The sequence below is a fragment of the Dendrobates tinctorius genome, unplaced genomic scaffold (genome assembly GCF_039654945.1).
Source record: "Dendrobates tinctorius isolate UK_male_01 unplaced genomic scaffold, ASM3965494v1 ptg000035l, whole genome shotgun sequence".
Taxonomy (NCBI): domain Eukaryota; kingdom Metazoa; phylum Chordata; class Amphibia; order Anura; family Dendrobatidae; genus Dendrobates; species Dendrobates tinctorius.
The window spans coordinates 49,278,061-49,297,656 of NW_027361703.1; positions in this window are offsets into that span (position 1 = coordinate 49,278,061).

Below are 19,596 nucleotides of genomic sequence, written 5' to 3' on the forward strand. Positions count from 1 at the left end.
TAAGGTCATCCAAAAGCAGTGTGAAAGACTGGTGGCAAGCATGCCAAGACGCATGAAAGCTGTGATTAAAAGTCATGGTTATTCCACAAAATATTGATTTCTGAACACTTCCTGAGTTAAAACATTAGTATTATTATTTTTAAATGATTATGAACTTTTGTTCTTAGCATTATTTGAGGTCTGCAAGCACTGCATTGTTTTGTTATTCTGACCATTTCTCATTTTCTGAAAATAAATACAAAATGTATTGCTTGGAAATTCGAAGACATGCTGTCGGTAGTTTATAGAATAAAAGAGCAATTTACATTTTACTCAAAAATATACCTATAAAGAGAAAAATGAGACAAACTAAAATTTTTGCAGTGGTCTCTTAATTTTTGCCAGAGCTGTACATTGCACTGTACCACTTCTCCAGTCTTATTGACGAAGAGGCGAGATTGGACTTTGGGAGGGTAAATATTGGTTTAGTATTTTCAATATTACTATGGCCAAACAAAAATAAAATATTTGGAAAGCTGTTTAAATGGCTTATCCCAAGAAATCCACTCTCCTCTGGATAGGGGATAACTTTCCAATTGCTGGAGATCTGGCTGATGGGATCCCCATGATCCTGAAAATTGGATCATGGGGATCCAATTTTGCATGTGAATGCAGCTGTGGTCAATTATATGCACTGTGGCGGAATTCACATGTGGCTCTTCAAATATATCCTTTTAGGAGAGTGAGGGGCACAACAAAGTAAAGCAAAATTCACTGATCGGGGTGAGGAGTGTTATAGTTTATGGGCAGGGCCGATTTTTGTTCCAGTCCGGTCCTGTACATGACACTGATTCCAAATAGTAATTTCTATCTCTATTTGGCCCATGATAAGTAGAGTTGGTGAGAATACATTTTACAGTACATCGACTACAACAGTAATCTGTAGCTGCTGGTGGGAGCCCTGATAATCACCTCCTAGCTCATGGCATCCATGGCTCTTCTTTTGAATAGCCTGGCATGACAACACAACACAACAATGACATCACGCCAGTCAAAAACGGAGCATCGGAGGCAATCATCTAGGAGGCAGTTTTAAAGACAACTATACATTTATTTTGTTATGTCCTGTACTTCTTGCATTGTTCATTCTTGAGCACTGCATAGTTTGTGGTGAGTTCTGAATATTACTTTTCTTGTAGTGGGTATTCCATATCATGCTATTTCTTTGCACGCATTACTTGTACCCTGTGGTATATGCACTAAAGAAACCAATAAAAAGAAAATGAATATATTTAAGTAGGAGTACCAAACACCATTTTGGATACTCTGATGATTCAGTGCTTAACCATTAAATTCAGAATTCATTATTATTATTATTATTAGTAGTAGTAGTAGTATTTATTGGCTATTTTCACATTTAGGCTCCAACATTCATTTTTCTTTTCTTTGGTATGGTAACAATAAAATCCTAAATAATTGCAGTACCGGATCAATAACATGACAGACCCCAATGACTCCTGACTAACCACATTGACTATAATGAGTTTCATGTGGATTCTGTCATAGTCTTCTTATTTACAGTATGATGGGGGCTACAAACATAGCCCTCAACACACATGTGAATGAAGCCTTACTACAACTTTTTTTTTTTAAAAAGTACAATTTATTCGTCTGACAGGAAGATTTGCTACTTTGTGACATCGTCTTCATAGTTGTAGATTGTGAATTTCTTCTTGAAATACTATTAAAGGGAAACGGTCACATCAAAAATACTATCCACCTGCATATATGACGTTCTGAACCTGCTTGGTGCCCACACTTAGAGCACCACTTCTGGGAGGAAATTAACCTTGTTCCCCCAGCAATGTTCAATGTTCATTCACAGGTTGGGGAACCGGCAAGGTTTGAGTCACTGCTCTGTGTAAAGAGAGTGGCGGCTGTAGCCGCATCCCAACCACTGATTGGCATTAGCTCAGCATTAGACGTGGCTGTCAAGTTAGTGTCGGGTGCACAGTTATGGATGCCGCTTTCTATATACAGAGCGGTGACTGAACCTGCACCAGCGTTACCCCCTTGACTGAACGCCGAACTCCACTGTAGGGAAAAAAGGGAATAAAGTTAATTTCCTCCGTAACCCCATATCTGCAGGGTAATAGAGTTTTTCAAGTGACACGTTTCCTTTAAGAAAACATAAAATATATCTAAAATATATATAAACTCCCAATAATTGTGAATCAAAGTAAACCTTAGAGAATTAGAGAATAACAAATATTTTCTGTATGTGCAGGTGAATCTATATCAGTCCATAGTTTAACTAAATATGAGTGGCAAAAATAGTTCATGCAAATTATCTATACAAATTGTACTATCATGCCCAAATTGACACAACATTTACAGTACAAGGTTCTGCAGCACTCTAAAATCCACTGGACGGAAAGTCTCTGTCTCCTTGATTGATTGAAGAGAAACATATTTCCCACTGTTCCCAAGAATAACATGTTTAGTCTTAGACTAAGATATCAGGGTAAATTGTACTTAATGGTTTTCAATCAAATTTGCAAATTCTACATCCAATAAAGATGAGATTTGGCACATACATCATGCAACGTTGTGGGTTTGAAAAAGCGAATTTTTTCTATTTTATCAGATCTAATGGCTGGAAATGAATCTTCTAATTTGACTCGTACTGCGCGCGCAGTGTATTTGTCAGTGGCGCTTTTCTGTTTGTCATTATAATATATATGGACATTTTAATTCACACGAGAGCTGCCTCAACATATTCCCCATCTGTGATAAAGTGTCCATCTCTTTTTTTTTTAGCAAGAGAAATCTGCACAGTCCCTTGTGAGTACATGAACAGATTTACTATTAGGAATGAATTCTGAAATGTAATTAACCATTCTATGTATCCTAAATACATTTTAGCTTCGTTTTATTGCCTCCGAAGAAAAATGTGTATTTTTTTTAATTGTAATGAAGGAAGAAAAATGAATGTATATATTAAATCTACGTAAATGCTTACTGCGGGCTGTAGAATTGACTGCTAATTTATTGTTGTGAGGTCCCCATTCCTCAGAAGAGCGAGCAGACGGCACTGGTGCTGTGATAGTCGGATGTAAAGCAAGTTCTTCGAGCACGGAACGAACGCTGCTGCTGTCCCAGTGGGTAAAAATGATTACATGGAAGTACCACTCACCTAGAACACCTGTGCTATTTTGCAATTTTAATCACCATCATTTTTCCAAGATTCTTACTTAAATTAAAAATACAGTGTCCCAGATTTATCAAGTCGTTGAAGGAGCCTGCATTTAAAAATAGCTCTGAAAATCCAACACCGTTCTATGACCTGCGTGATAGTGTATCGCTAATATACGCCAGACCTCTTCTCAAAAATCTTTTTTCTATGTATATATCTTGATTTTCTGAAACAGTGTAAATTTCGAGAGTATTTATTTGCCACATCCACGGTGTTATTGTTATGTTTAATGTATGCATTTAACCCCTTACCGACATGGCCAATTTCCATTTTTGCATCTTTATTTTTACCTCTTCTTCTTCCAAGAGCCATAACTTTTTTTATTTTCTGTCCACATAGACATATGAAGGTTTTTTTCAGTGGTTTGGACGAGATTATACAGAGCTCAGCATTCAGAGAACTCGTAGAGCTGCAGCAGATAAAACTGTGATTTTATCCAACTGCAGCAGGCAGCCCAGTAAGTGATACAGTGGGTACGGAAAGTATTCAGACCCCTTTAAATTTTTCACTCTTTGTTTCATTGCAGACATTTGGTGAATTCAAAAAAGTTCATTTTTTTTCTCATTAATGTACACTCTGCACCCCATCTTGACTGAAAAAAAACAGAAATGTAGAAATTTTTGCAAATTTATAGAGCGGGTCATTATGGACGTGGCGATACCAAATATGTGTTGTTTTCTTTTTGTATATATTGGAAAAATATTTATTTATTTTGTAATTTATTTAGGATTTTTTTTAAATATTTTTACACTTTGCAATATTTTTATTTTATTTTTTTACATTGTCCCAGGATGGGATATTACTTTATAACATCAGATCCTGCTCTCAGGTCCTGCTCTCTGCAGACACTGGGAAGCCACCTTACTTGCAGGATCCAGAAGGACCCCGCGGCTATCTTGGGGCCGGAGGTCTCCATGGAGACCATTAGGACAACACGATCACATTGCGTTGTCCTGATGTAAGCGCAAAGTGAGCGCCCTCCCTGCGCTATGCCCCTCTATGTTGCTGTCACTACTGATAGTGGAGGTTGGCACCCTAAAGACCTGGGCAGTTGCGCCCTCGCTCATTGACAGCTCATCATGCTAGCCCTAAGAGGCCCTCTTCATGACAGGGGAGTGAAAAGATATTCAGTAGGTGGGGCAGAGAGGATATATACATGTAATATGCTAATATCTTGATGTCAAAATTAATGTGGTCTAAAATAGGCTATTTGTTCCTTTGTCTAGTTAAACAGACAATATCGACAAGTGGGGGCGCCATTGTGCAGGTCTTTAGGGTGCCAACCTCCACTAGTAGGTAGGGAGGCTCTGTTTGCTACAGGGGCAGGCACCTCAAAGGGGTGTTTATTCTCTTGCAATTGTTTTGATGATGGTGTTTGGTTCACGTTTTGTAATTTTGTCATTTTTAATGATTTGAAATAAAAGTGATATCTTAACTTCAAAAAATATGAGTTTACGGTGAGCCAATTGAATTTATTCTGAATTTACCGATCGTGGGCATTGCTGTAGTGTGTCAGCTGTGACATACAGCCGACACCCGCACGTGATCGCCACGGCGCTCAGCGTGAGGCTACGCGATCGTGCCGCCATACATATACTGCTCTTTGCGGGAACGCAGCTCCTGCAGAGCAGTATATGTACGGCACTTGTCGGGAAGGGGTTAAGAACACCGAAGTCACTCGGTCAGCACACGAGCATGCTCTGATAACACATTATCTTGTTCGCTCATCACTATTTATTATGCACTTCTCTGGCCAATTTGAGCTATCTACTCAATTCAAGTCTTAGCAGATTTGCTCATCTCTAATAGATAGATAGATAAATAGAAACAATAATAGATAGATAAGAGTAGAATTGAATGTAATATAGAATAATCAACATAATAATATTCTATATGTGCTCTAAATTGAAAAATATATATATATTTATAATAATTTTTTACATTCAAGGGAAAATCATCTCATTTCATGTTCTCATTTCCCTTAGTTTAATATTATATCATGTAGTTGAAAGGATTAATTTTCAGCTGTGCACAGAGCAGACATATACTTAGCATGCCTCCTCACATCTTCTCCGTCTCTCCAGAATTGGAGTCATGTTATATATTGATTGCAGAATAACATTCCATCTACATCTTGCAGTAAAATACCATTATCCATTTTGATAAAAAGCACCTGGCATCCGGTTCTTTGTTTTATACAAGACATTTCTTGCTACTGCTCACAGAAGACTTCGGAGTTGCTGAATTATGAATGATTACCTTGGAAAACAATCTTGAAGTTTGAATCAATGGTGAATTCAGACAATAGTATAATTCTTGTGCATTTTTGGCTGCATGGAGAACTATACAATGATATTGCTGTTCTTTATTACTTTGTCATTCCTTCCGGTGAACATTTGGACTGGCGTTGGATGGTGCTAAATATACAGCCGTAGTCATCCGTCCTGAGTTCTCTCACCTTTCTGCTTTACCTCATGCAGCTCTTACCCATAGCAACTTTTATTCAGACAATTTGCATATCAGGATTTGACTTTGTGTTCCCCTATTAAATAATAATTCTGACAATGACATTTATTATATGACATATATTATGCATCAATTAAACAATGATTAACTTGGACTGAAAATGTTACATTTTAGTAGCAACTTACCTGATGATGATAAAAAGATTTTCCACCTTTTGGGGACTTTTTTTACATAACTACATATAGTTAGAGTGATAAATAATTTTGGCAAGTAGATTTCATCAGACATTGTGCATTGTTTGCCTTATGTAGCCTCTGTGTTGCATTGTCTATTTCTGGCTGTAGAATGAATTAACTGAGAAGCTGTCAGTCAGCCCACCATGACTGTCTGATGGGGGGTTTATAACTCTTTTATCTGTCTTTTTCTGAGCTGCATTTTTCTAATAAATGATCACAGACCTCATAAAAGCTGGGAAACAAAAGTTGGTAAAAGCCAAAAGTTGGTACAAAAAATATTTTAAGTCCCAAGTTTATGCCATTTAAGTAATATAGATACCCCTCTACACTTGACCAAGTATGTCTACCTGACATAAAATATATATATATTAGGGTGATACACCCTAATTGTCACGTTTCTGTTGTCAGATACACCGGGGCCAGTGGATCCTTCACTGTCCTTAACGCTACCGGTGCCCTGGCTATCTCTGCTCCCCAGATTACTACTCATGAGGAAGATGATGGGGCCACGTACCTTGCTGAACTCCTGAATCAGCCCTATATCTCTCCCATCCAGGGAAAGATGGAGGAACTGTGTATGTAAATACACTAACCAGACAAACAAGGAAGGATGTACAGGGATAAATTAATATACCAATCATACAAATATGCACTCACAGACAACAGAGGAGAACACCAGGTAGAAAAGGTACAGTCAAAACACCTAGCAACAGGCTCAGATAAACACTCAAAAATGGATCTACAAACTACTGACTCCTCCACTCCTCCTCAGGCAGTACAAAATTTAACACTGGCAATCTAGACGTATCTAGAGTATATATAGGAGACGGGTGTGGCCAATACTGAACAGCTGAGATCATCCAAGCTGGAAAGCCTCAGAGACTCACAGCTGAACAAATTCACCCCTGCATTGCTATCAGAAACCTGCACCATTTAATATGAAGGAGAAGTGCTTCTGATCAGTGCAGGAGTATGTGAAATCAGACGCTGCGGTCTTCTGGCCCCTTTCTGTTACACTATTAATGGAGATGTGACCAATATTGCTACAACTGCTCAATGTCTCTTCAAGTAAAGAAACAAAGTTAATCTAAAATGACCCTTCTCATGTAGTACACTGGCCAAATAATAATGCCGTTCAGTGCCTACCTAATTTATGTTATACTAGCTGAAGAGCCCGGCGCTGCCCGGGCATAGTAACTAACTGTGGTTAGTTACAACAAATTATAATTATCCTCCATCCCACAGTCCCGTGCCCATATACCCATAATACATATCCTCCATCCCATAGTCCCGTGCCCATATACCCATCATACATATCCACCATCCCATAGGCCCGTGCCCATATACCCATCATACATATCCTCCATCCCATAGTCGAGTGCCCATATACCCATCACACATCCTCCATCCCATAGGCCCGTGCCCATATACCCATCATGCACATCCTCCATCCCATAGTCCCATGCCCATATATACCCATCATACATATCCTCCATCCCATAGTAGAGTGCCTATATACCCATCATACACATCCTCCATCCCATAGTCCAGTGCCCATATATACCCATCATACATATCCTCCATACCATAGTACAGTCATGGCCAAAAGTTTTGAGAATGACACAAATATTAATTTTTACAAAGTCTACTGCTTCATTTTTTCTAATGGCAATTTGCATATACTCCAGAATGTTATGAAGAGTGATCAGCTTAACAGCAATTACTTGCAAAGTCAATATTTGCCTAGAAAATTAACTTTATCCCCCAAAACACATTTCAACATCATTGCAGCCCTGCCTTAAAAGGACCAGCTAACATCGTTTCAGTGATTGCTCCATTAACAAAGGTGTGGGTGTTGATGAGGACAGGGCTGGAGATCAATCTGTCATGATTAAGTAAGAATGACACCACTGGACACTTTAAAAGGAGGCTGGTGCTTGGCATCATTGTTTCTCTTCTGTTAACCATGGTTATCTCTAAAGAAACACGTGCAGTCATCATTGCACTGCACAAAAATGGCCTAACAGGAAAGAGTATCACAGCTATAAAGATTGCACCTCAGTCAACAATCTATCGCATCATCAAGAACTTCAAGGAGAGAGGTTCCCTTGTTGCCAAAAAGGCTCCAGGGTGCCCAAGAAAGACCAGCAAGCGCCAGGACCATCTCTTAAAAGTGTTTCAGCTGCGGGATCGGGCTACCAGCAGTGCAGAGCTTGCTCAGGAATGGCAGCAGGCAGGTGTGAGTGCATCTGCACGCACTGTGAGGCAGAGACTCTTGGAGCAAGGCCTGGTCTCAAGGAGGGCAGCAAAGAAGCCACTTCTCTCCAGCAAAAACATCATGGACAGACTGATATTCTGCAAGAGGTACAGGGAGTGGACTGCTGAGGACTGGGGTAAAGTCATTTTCTCTGATGAATCCCCTTTTCGATTGTTTGGGACATCTGGAAAACGGCTTATTCGGAGAAGACCAGGTGAGCGCTACCACCAGTCTTGTCTCATGCCAACTGTCAAGCATCCTGAAACCATTCATGTGTGGGGTTGCTTCTCAGCCAAGGGAATAGGCTCTCTCTCAGTCTTGCCTAAAAACACAGCCATGAATAAAGAATGGTACCAGAATGTCCTCCAAGAGCAACTTCTCCCAACCGTCCAAGAGCAGTTTGGCGATCAACAATGCCTTTTTCAACATGATGGAGCACCTTGCCATAAAGCAAAGGTGATAACTAAATGGCTCAGGGAACAAAACATAGAGATTTTGGGACCATGGCCTGGAAACTCCCCAGATCTTAATCCCATTGAGAACTTGTGGTCAATCATCAAGAGACGGGTGGACAAACAAAAACCTTCAAATTCAGACAAAATAAAAGCATTGATTTTGCAAGAATTAAGGCTGGTTTCACATTTGCGTTTTTTTGCGCTGTAAAAAAACGCATACGTGCGCATGCGTTTTTTCCCCTATATTTAACATGGGTGCGCATACCTGCGCGCTGGTAAGCGCACGTATGCGATTTTCATGCGCTGCGTTTTTTTGGGGTGTGCGTTTGTATTTTCCAGACGCAGCATGTTGCATTTTTTGGCCCTGCAAAAAAGCGCATGCGCATGTATGCGCACGTTTTGCGCTAAAAATGTCCATTATAGCCTATGGATGCGCATACGTGCGCACTGGCATGCTCATGTATGCGTTTTTTTGCACATGCGTTTTTTTTGTTAACCATGGAATTTAGGGGTTTGGGTTAGAGTTAGGGTTAGTTAAGGGGGTTTAGGGTTAGGGTTAGGGTCAGGGTCAGGGTTAGGGTTGGGGTTAGGGTCAGGGTTAGGGTTAAGTATGGTTTGGTTAAGGGTCAGGGTTAGGGTTAAGTATGGTTTGGTTAAGGGTTAGGGTCAGGGTTAGGGTTAGGGTTAGGGTTAAGGTTAGTTAGGGTTTGGGTTAGGGTTAAGTATGGTTTGGTTATGGGTTAGGGTCAGGGTTAGGGTTAGGGTCAGGGTTAGGGTTAAGTATGGTTTGGTTAAGGGTTAGGGTCAGGGTTAGGGTTAGGGTTAAGGTTAGTTAGGGTTTGGGTTAGGGTTAAGTATGGTTTGGTTAAGGGTTAGGGTCAGGGTTAGGGTTAGGGTCAGGGTTAGGGTTAAGTATGGTTTGGTTAAGGGTTAGGGTCAGGGTTAGGGTCAGGGTTAGGGTTAGGGTTAGGGTTAGGGTTAAGGTTAGTTAGGGTTTGGGTTAGGGTTAAGTATGGTTTGGTTAAGGGTTAGGGTCAGGGTTAGGGTTAGGGTCAGGGTTAGGGTTAGGGTCAGGGTCAGGGTCAGGGTTAGGGTTAGGGTTAGGGTTAGTTAGGGTTTAGGGTTTGGGTTAGGGTTAAGTATGGTTTGGTTAAGGGTTAGGGTCAGGGTTAGGGTTAGGGTCAGGGTTAGGGTTAGGGTCAGGGTTAGCGTTAGTAAAGTCATGGTTTTGGTTAGTGTGAGGGGCCACCTAATGTTGGAAAAAAACGCAAACGCGGTAAAAACGCACTAAAAACGCATACAAACGCATAAAAACGCTGCGTTTTTTTCATGCATGCTCATAAAAATGCTTGAAGAAAACGCAGCAGTTGTATGCTTTTGTATGCGTTTTTTCAATGCGTTTTTTTGCGGGAAAAACGCGCTGCAAAAAAAGCAAGTGTGAAACTAGCCTAAGCCACAAAATTTGACACAGTCACACGTCTGGACCCCGAGAGCGTCATAGGCTATGTTGTGAAGCGAAATTTTAACCCCACGCATTCCAATTCACCAAACAATTTTGCCCCTATCTACATAATGGGGAAAAAGTGAAAGGAAAAGTGTTGGAGGTAAATTGACAGCTGCCAGATGTGAACAAGGGGGACTGAAAGAATGAGAGCGATGGCGCCAAAGAGTATATACCGTACAGTTGCTAAGGTGGGGCCCTGACATGGGATACTCACCACACACGGGGATATGAACACACACACAAAATGCGCCACACACTACCATGTGCTTCAACACATATACCACCCTCAGCACACATTTCACCACACATACACCAACCTTGCCACATAAAAGTCAAAACACAAAAGTCGCCACTCAAAACTCACCACACTGTCCCAGAGCTGTTTAAAAGATGAAAAATGAGCTATCAGCAACAGTTTTCTTTGTAGACAGTTGTTGTGGTAACTGAGGCCTATTATTCTTATCATTTCTATGGTGTTATTGTCATTCTGTAAAGCTGGAAATAACACAATTTATTACCGTGCCAACACAGACCAGCCTCTGACACAGACTGCAGGGGGAGCCCAGTATCACACAGGATAGGATTAGATACATGGCTCAGCAGTCAGTATCACACAGGAGAGGATTAGATACACAGCTCAGCAGTCAGTATCACACAGGATAGGATTAGATACACAGCTCAGCAGTCAGTATCACACAGGATAGGAATAGATACACTGCTCAGCAGACAGTATCACACAGGATAAGATTAGATACGCAGCTCAGCACACAGTATCACACAGAATAGTATTAGATACATGGCTCAGCAGACAGTATCACACAGAATAGGATTAGATACACGGCTCAGCAGTCAGTATCACACAGGATAGGATTAGATGCACGGTTTTTATGTGCAATATAATCATTATAATTTGTTATAACTAACCACAGTTGGTTGCTATGCCCAGGCAACGCCGGGCTCTTCAGCTAGTATATCATATAGGTGAAACTGTGACTATGCTGTATATACATTATATAGATGATACTGTGACTGGTGTGTATAGTCGCAGTATCACCTATGTAACATATACAGTGGGGCAAAAAAGTATTTAGTCAGTCAGCAATAGTGCAAGTTCCACCACTTAAAAAGATGAGAGGCGTCTGCAATTTACATCATAGGTAGACCTCAACTATGGGAGACAAACTGAGAAAAAAAAATCCAGAAAATCACATTGTCTGTTTTTTTTTCATTTTATTTGCATATTATGGTGGAAAATAAGTATTTGGTCAGAAACAAAATTTCATCTCAATACTTTGTGATATATCCTTTGTTGGCAATGACAGAGGTCAAACGTTTTCTGTATGTCTTCACAAGGTTGCCACACACTGTTGTTGGTATGTTGGCCCATTCCTCCATGCAGATCTCCTCTAGAGCAGTGATGTTTTTGGCTTTTCGCTTGGCAACACGGACTTTCAACTCCCTCCAAAGGTTTTCTATAGGGTTGAGATCTGGAGACTGGCTAGGCCTCTCCAGGACCTTGAAATGCTTCTTACGAAGCCACTCCTTCGTTGCCCTGGCGGTGTGCTTTGGATCATTGTCATGTTGAAAGACCCAGCCACGTTTCATCTTCAATGCCCTTGCTGATGGAAGGAGGTTTGCACTCAAAATCTCACGATACATGGCCCCATTCATTCTTTGATGTACCCGGATTAGTCGTCCTGGCCCCTTTGCAGAGAAACAGCCCCAAAGCATGATGTTTCCACCACCACGCTTTACAGTAGGTATGGTGTTTGATGGATGCAACTCAGTATTCTTTTTCCTCCAAACACGACAAGTTGTGTTTCTACCAAACAGTTCCAGTTTGGTTTCATCAGACCATAGGACATTCTCCCAAAACTCCTCTGGATCATCCAAATGCTCTCTAGCAAACTTCAGACAGGCCCGGAGATGTACAGGCTTAAGCAGTGGGACACGTCTGGCACTGCAGGATCTGAGTCCATGGTGGCGTAGTGTGTTACTTATGGTAGGCCTTGTTACATTGGTCCCAGCTCTCTGCAGTTCATTCACTAGGTCCCCCCGCGTGGTTCTGGGATTTTTGCTCACCGTTCTTGTGATCATTCTGACCCCACGGGGTGGGATTTTGCGTGGAGCACCAGATCGAGGGAGATTATCAGTGGTCTTGTATGTCTTCCATTTTCTAATTATTGCTCCCACAGTTGATTTCTTCACTCCAAGCTGGTTGGCTATTGCAGATTCAGTCTTCCCAGCCTGGTGCAGGGCTACAATTTTGTTTCTGGTGTCCTTTGACAGCTCTTTGGTCTTCACCATAGTGGAGTTTGGAGTCAGACAGTTTGAGGGTGTGCACAGGTGTCTTTTTATACTGATAACAAGTTTAAACAGGTGCCATTACTACAGGTAATGAGTGGAGGAAAGAGGAGACTCTTAAAGAAGAAGTTACAGGTCTGTGAGAGCCAGAAATCTTGATTGCTTGTTTCTGACCAAATACTTATTTTTCACCATAATATGCAAATAAAATGAAAAAAAAACAGACAATGTGATTTTCTGGATTTTTTTTTCTCAGTTTGTCTCCCATAGTTGAGGTCTACCTATGATGTAAATTACAGACGCCTCTCATCTTTTTAAGTGGTGGAACTTGCACTATTGCTGACTGACTAAATACTTTTTTGCCCCACTGTATACAGCAGTATCACCCATTTATAGCAGTCACAGTCTCCCCTATATAATGTATATACAGCAGAATTGCAGTATCACCTATATAATGTATGTACAACAGTCTATATAGATTATATAGGGTATACTGTGACTGCTATAAATACAATATATGGGTGATACTGCTGTATATATGTTGCATAGGTGATACGGCGACTATACACACCAGTCACAGTACAACCTATATAATGTATATACAGCAGAGTCACAGTATCACCTATATAATGTATATAGACTGCTGTATACATGCTATATAGGTGATACTGTGATTATACACAGATTTAGCAGCCAGTATCACCTATATAATGTATATACAGTAGAATGCGTGCTGTATATACAGAAAACTAATTTTCCATATTGGGACTCACCCAGGTCCCTGAGATGAGGGGAGGATGAACAGCTGAGTTGGTCCATTGTCAGGTGTGCACAGGAGCGGATCCCTGGTTGGGACTGGTGAGTACAGCAGGAAAAAAAAAAAAATGCTCTGACGCTGGTACTGGCCAGCGTCAGACACAATAGCCCTGCGTGCGCCACAGCAGCCCTTTCAAACTTGTGGAAGAAGGCCCTGTGTGCACGCACTCTTATGCGTGCACACACTGCCAGGAGCCACAGTCGTGGGCGTGCATGTACGAGCTGAAAAGGGTCGCCACGGCAAGCATGTACTGACAAGAGCCACAGTAGCCCTTGTCAACACATGCAAGCAAGAGAGTGTGCGTACACAGGGCCTTTAGTAAGATGTTTTAAAGTGCCAATGGCCCACTTTGTATTACAGAGCCGCCAACCCACCGGGCATCTGCCTGGCCCAGTAGATTAGCAATCTGGGCCTGGGCACATATATAATTCACCTCCACTAAGGCAATATGAAGATATCTTGTTGAAAACTACATCAACCTATAAGACTTGCTTCTCTTATTTAAACCATGGCTGTCATAAGTAACTGCTGTGGCATGGAGACTGTGATCATTGAAATTCTATTAACATAGGTGGATATGAATATATATATATATATCGTGGTAGATCGGCTCACTCAGCTGTTTGTCATAGTCTCCTGACTTATGGCTGCCTGTACAGGGGACATGTGGTTTGTCCACAGCTGCTATGTGTGATCCTGGAACATTGCCTGCATTCTCCCCCACCTGTGGTAGATCGGATCATTCAGCTGTACAAGGAGGTAGACACGGGAGCACTGTCTCTTTAAGTTCTTCACTGGTTTATTACACATGCGTCATAAATCATGGTGAAGTATAAATAAATACGGCCCCTTGGGCAAAACAGGAAAAAAAACAAAGTGGTATATCACAGTTAATGCATCCGCTAAGAGCCACCCGCTCAGAGTTAGCAAAAACACATGGTTCAGTTTAGCACCAACATGAGCACCTCTCTGGGGTTACTCTCTCCCAAACACGCTGAACACTGAATGCCTCATAAGGCTGACTATTTAAATCCCAGACCACACCATGGGGTGGAGATAAGATGGACAACCTCTCATCCGCTTTATGGTTGTCCACAAAAATCCAGCCCTTAAAATGGCTGATTAACCCCTCTCAACACATAGTGGGCTGGAGCAAACTTCTGGGTTTGAAATCACTGAAGCTAACAGCCTCATTGAAATGTATCTTCCCTCCAGCACTTTGCCAGTGAATTTGTCAATATATATATCTGTAAAGTATATATATATATATCTGTCAATATATATCTGTAAAGCCTTAGACATATGTAAATATAAAACAGCATAATTGGAAATGCCTATCCATAAATCATATGAATATTTTAAATAAAGAAAAAAGGTCCTTGAGTAACTTGACAATATTTTACCTCTTCAACCACCCAAAAAGTTATCGATATCCTATCCAAGCTTTAATCCAAAGTAGAAAGCAAGATCTTCAAAGAGAAATAGAACAAGCCATAACCCTAACAAAGATGGACAGCCATTGTAGCATTTGCTCTGGGATTACACATTATGGCTTTATGATAACTTAAATAATGCACCTTCCAAAGAATAGCTTATATACTGACTGCTTGTAAAGAAGCACTGTGTCTTTAAGAAGCTGTGAGCCCCAAGTTCTTCTACACCCTGTAAGTTTAATCCTTGTGTGCAGCAAATATCCTGAATATTTCCAAAGTCAAACGGCTTAAAATGCTTGACTGTAACATAAATTGCAGTCGTTGGTTATGAATATTTCATTCTTCTTAGCTTAGTGGTATTATATGGAAGAAATATAGAATACAATATTGTTCGTTTCTGGCACAGAACACATATCTGATCTCTTTATAAATCACTCTCCGCTGTGTGATTTTAATTCTTCTATGCATGATCTGAGATGTTTCAGAAGACAAACAGTCATTTCAGATATTGTTGTGCTGTAGTTTCTTTAAATGTCTTGTTCCTCTCATGTCTCTTGAGAAAAAGTCAGGTGAATCTCATCATTATTCGTCTCTTCAAGGGCGAAGCTGTGATAGACAGGGCTTAATGTGTATCTTGGTAGAATTGGATTTGATCCTCAGGGCTGGGCCAGAGGGCTCCTTTTGTTAGATATGTTAGATTTACTTTCTCTCCCACAAACAAAATTACCTCTTGGAGGCCGACATCACTCCCAGCATCCCAAGATCCCTTTTTCTTGATTTCAGTCACATCTAAATCTGTTTAAATTGTCGACATGATGATTTGTAGAGAGACAGGGATTAAGCAGGAAGGAGATTAACACAGTTGTCTGTCTTCTAAGAAATAATATACCTGCTGACAGTAAGGGCATTCTGCAATTTACATAAGTTAGTTTATAGAAAGACTTTGCAGTTGTTTTTGGGTCACTTCTTTTGCCTTTGACTGTGTACACTCACCTTTCTCTTTACATATTAAAGAGATTGCTGTCCTGTAGTTCACTTCTCAAAATTCTCAACATATTTTATTTCCTTATGGTTCATTTACATATGTTTGCAGTAGACAGCACCGGATAATGTCTTCTCTTAAGGCCCAGTCTCACATAGCGAGATCGCTAGAGAGATCGCTGATGCGGCACCGATTTTGTGACGCAACAGCGATCTCACTACATGTGACACATAGCGGCGACCGGTCCCCCCACTGGATATCGCTGATCGTGCTTGAAAGTCCTAGGCCATTTTTTGATCGATGGTATCCCGCTGGCCATGCATCGCTGTGTTTGACGCTGACGAGCGACCTCGTTGGCGACGAAGAACTCAGGGACGCAGGCTGGAATCGTTCAGAATAGCTGCTGTGTGACAACGCACCGGGGATCGTTACCAGGTCGTATCGTTGTCAGGATCACTGGTGTGTCCTTGAAGAGATCTGCCTGTTTGGCAGCTTACTAGTGACCATGTAGCGATGCACCAGCGATCCTTTCCAGGTTGTATCATTGTCAGGATCACTGGTGTGTCCTTGAAGGGATCTGCCTGTTTGGCAGCTCACTAGTGACCATGTAACGATGCACCAGCGATCTTTACCAGGTCATATCGTTGTCGGGATCGCTGGTGCGTCGCTATGTGAAACGGGTCCCTTACTTGTACACGCTGTGTAAATGTTTATGCATGTGTACATTCAATTATGCGTCTAGTCTCTACCTATTCATATAGATACCGATAGAGAGAGATATGTCAAAATTTCGTCTAATAAAAAATAACGCATTTTAGAAACATGCCAACAAGACCCTGCAATTCACATCAAAAGCACTGCAGCCACATACAGACACATATCTTTCAACCGAAGATCATGATATCAATTCTTTTTAAATCTGTTCATCTTGTACCACATATTTTGGTATAAGTCAAACCCAAACCAATATGCTAAGTTTCAAAGTAATTTTCAATCAAACATTCAAAAGGGAAATGTAAAAAATTGGAAATTTAGGAAAGCTGATTTCAACAAATTAAGGAAGAGCTTAATCGTGTAGACTGGGACCATGTCATGGTGGCTGGGGATACTGACCATAAATGGGGCATGCTTAAGGATATACTACTAGAATCCTGTAGAAAACTTAGAACCTCTGGTAATATAATGTCCAGAAATAAAAAGAAACCTTTATGGATAAATAAGACAGAACAAAGTTTAACCCCTTAGTGATGAAGCCAATTTGCAGCTTAAAGACCAGGCCAATTTTTACAATTCTGACCACTGTCACTTCATGAAGTTACAACTCTGGATCGCTTTAACAGATCCTGCTGATTATGAGATTTTTTTTGTGACATATTTTATTTCATGTTAGTGGTAAAATTTCTTCGATATGACTTGCGTTTATTTATGAAAAAAGTGGAAATATGATGACGTTTTTTTAAATTTTGTAATTTTCAAACTTTTAATTTTTATGCCCTTAAATCAGAGAGATGTGTCAGCCAAAATAATTAATAATAATAATAATAATAATCTTTATTTATATAGCGCCAACATATTCCGCAGCGCTTTACAGTTTAACAGTTTCAAAACACAAGTCATAAGTAACAACGCTAACAATACAATAATTAAAGCAAAATAAGACGAAATAAGACGACCCTGCTCGTGAGAGCGTACAATCTACAATGAGGTGAGGGAGATACAGAGTACAGGTGTGTATTTACAATGGTGTATTTACAATGAAGGTCCAGCCATCTTGCAGGAGTGAAGGATGGATGGAGATAGTGAATGGGCTACGCACGCACACTTACACAGAGAATGACTTTGATTAGTGAATGTGATAAGCCGCTCTGAACAGGTGTGTTTTGAGGGAGCGCCTAAAACTATGCAAATTGTGGATAGTCCTGATTTCTTGGGGTAGAGCATTCCAGAGGATAGGAGCAGCACGGGAGAAGTCTTGGAGTCGGGAGTGGGAGGTACGGATTAGTGCAGACGTTAGTCAAAAGTCGTTTGCAGAGCGCAGCGATCGGCTAGGCCGATAGACAGAAATGAGAGAAGAGATGTAAGGGGATGCCGCACTGTGGAGAGCTTTGTGGGTGAGAACAAGTACTTTGAATTGGATCCTATAATGAATGGGCAGCCAATGTAAGGACTGGCGAAGAGCGGACGTGTCCGAGTACCGATTACCCAGATGGACGATCCTGGCTGCTGCATTGAGTATGGACTGGAGAGGGGATAGTCGAGTGACGGGGAGGCCAATTAATAGAGCGTTGCAGTAATCCAGTAATGCAGTAATCCAATTAATATTAAATAACATTTCCCACATGTCTACTTTACATCAGCAAAATTTTGGAAACAAATTTTTTTTGTTAGGAAGTTATAAGGGTTAAAAGTCAACCAGCGATTTCTCATTTTTACAACAAAATTTTCAAAACCATTTTTTAGGGACCACATCACTTTTGAAGTCACTTTGAGGGGTCAGTATGACAGAAAACACCCAAAAGTGACACCATTCTAAAGACTGAACCCCGGATGGTGCTCAAAACCACATTCAAGACGTTTATTAACTCTTTACGTGCTTCACAGGAATTTTTTTTACAAACATTTTACTTCAGAACCATTTTTTATTGTCACAAGTGTAAAAAGAGAAAATGACTCACAAAATTTGTTGTGCAATTACTCCTGAATATGCCGATACCCCAATTGTGGGGGTAAACCACTGTTTGAGCGCACGGCAGGGCTTGGAACGGAAGGAGCGCTGTTTGACTTTTTCAATGCAGAATTGGCTGGAATTGAGATTGGACGCCATGTTACGTTTGGAGAGCCCCTGATGTGTCTAAACAGTGGAAACCCCCAACAAGTGACACCATTTTGGAAACTAGACCCCTTAAGGAACTTATCTAGATGTGTGGTGAGCACTTTGAACCTCAAAGTGCTTCACAGAAGTTTATAATGTAGAGTCGGGAAAATAAAATATCATATTTTTTCCACAAAAATGATCTTTTCGCCCCCAAATTTTTATTTTCACAAGGGTAACAGGAGAAATGAGATCCCCAAAGTTGTTGTAAAATTTGTCCTGAGTACACCGATACCCCATATGTGGGGGTAAACCACTGTTTGGGTGCAGGGCAGAGCTCAAAAGGAAAAGAGCACCGTTTTATTTTTTCAATGCAGAATTGGCTGGAATTGAGATTGGACGCCATGTCGCATTTGGAGAGCCTCTGATGTGTCTAAACAGTGAAAACCCCCACAAGTGACACCATTTTGGAAACTAGACCCCTTAAGGAGCTTATCTAGATGTGTGGGCAGCACTTTGAACCCCCCCAACAAAAGTTGTTGTGCAATTTGTCCTGAGTACGCTGATACCCCATATGTGGTGGGAACCACTATTTGGGTGCATGACAGAGCTCAGAAGGGAAGGAGCGTCGTTCGGGTACCCTATTTCTCTCTCCTCTGATGTGTGATGGGTAAGGAAATGGCTATATGGCAGGAAACAAAGTGTCATCATAAATGGTACGTTCTCTAAATGGGATATAGTGAGCAGTGGGGACCACAAGGATCTGTGCTAGGATCAATTCTTTTTAACCTCTTTATTAATGACCTTGCGGATGGGATTGAGAGTAACTACACCAAAGTATGTAGGATACTAAAATCTGAACTTGATAGTACAGCTTTTCAAAAGGATCTGGATAAGATATCTGAATGGGCAAACACTTGGCAAATGAGGTTTAACCCCTTCATGACTGGAGGTATTTTCGGTTTTGCATTTTCGTTTTTTGCTCCCCTTCTTCTCAGTGCCATAACTTTTTTATTTTTCTGTCAATATGGCAATGTGCGGGTTTATTTTTTGCAGGACAACTTGTACTTTTGAACGACACCATTGGTTTTACCA